Source organism: Olea europaea, unplaced genomic scaffold (genome assembly GCF_002742605.1).
Source record: "Olea europaea var. sylvestris unplaced genomic scaffold, O_europaea_v1 scaffold4021, whole genome shotgun sequence".
NCBI lineage: Eukaryota > Viridiplantae > Streptophyta > Magnoliopsida > Lamiales > Oleaceae > Olea > Olea europaea.
In genome coordinates this window covers 1-911 of record NW_019259833.1, presented here as the reverse complement: position 1 = coordinate 911, position 911 = coordinate 1, and the positions used below count along the sequence as shown (strand labels likewise).

Sequence of the window (911 nt, the reverse complement as noted above, 5' to 3'; positions counted from 1 at the left end):
ATAGTTTCCCGATTATGATGTTTTTGAGCATCACTTTATGCAGGTGACTTGTCCACTAAATGTTAGTCATAATTGGATTTTGTTACTTCATGTTGTGAACAATTTCTTTCAGGTCATGGGTATTCTGTGATGGTGTAGTTGTGAGGTTGGTTACTGAGGCTGAACTAGCAAAACTTGGTTGCAGGCTCATGTGGTTCTATGCTGGTTAATTCAATGATCATTTTCCCCTTTTCTTTAAGGTGTTGGTAACCTCTCAGGGTGGTGGTGTGCTAGCTGCTGGATGACGCGTCTTCCCTGGGTGACGACTGAAAGTTCGTTGCAGGTTCTCTGGATTTATCTGCTTCGTTTGATCTTGTTTTCAATTCAATGATTCTTCATTTCATCTTTGTTGAAGATATAAAAACCAAATTCAATTGTTTTCAAAAAAGATGCTACTGATGCAGCACTGGAGATTTATGATTCTTAAGGATTTTGAAAAAGGCAGATTGGCTTCTTTCGCTTGTGGCATATTCTATTTTTAATAATGTGATTGACTTTGCATCTCTTCCTTGCACGATTGAATTTGCAGTTCTGCAAGGCTTCATGGTGATATTCGTGAGTTGAAATTTCTGCCTGGATGTTTTCTGTTCTAAGTCTTGATTAATTTTCTTGGAATCCTTTTGTGTTGGTTGATTCCTGGTTACTCCACCGTCAAAGGTAACTTAAAATTAGACCAAACGAGCAATCCTGCAAAGAAATAGATTAAAAAATAGACCAATGATCAACTCTCACTCGTACATAATTCAGACAATTGTTTTTGCCAACTCTTGGGTTCTTTATCGTTCATGATTGTGAGGTTCGTAGATTTTTTGCTTTGGTTAGTTAGTGTTGGATTTTATGTGCTATAATAAAGAGATGAAAAAGAAAATCAA

The 911-nt window shown here is 36.8% G+C and overlaps 1 long non-coding RNA gene across 1 annotated transcript; it reads left to right on the top strand.

The window, feature by feature from the left end:
- On the top strand, nt 1-589 carry LOC111387425. Its single transcript, XR_002701399.1, has 2 exons — nt 1-43; nt 185-589. It is a non-coding gene; the product is annotated as an uncharacterized LOC111387425 (long non-coding RNA).
- The last annotated feature ends 322 nt before the right edge of the window (nt 590-911 follow it).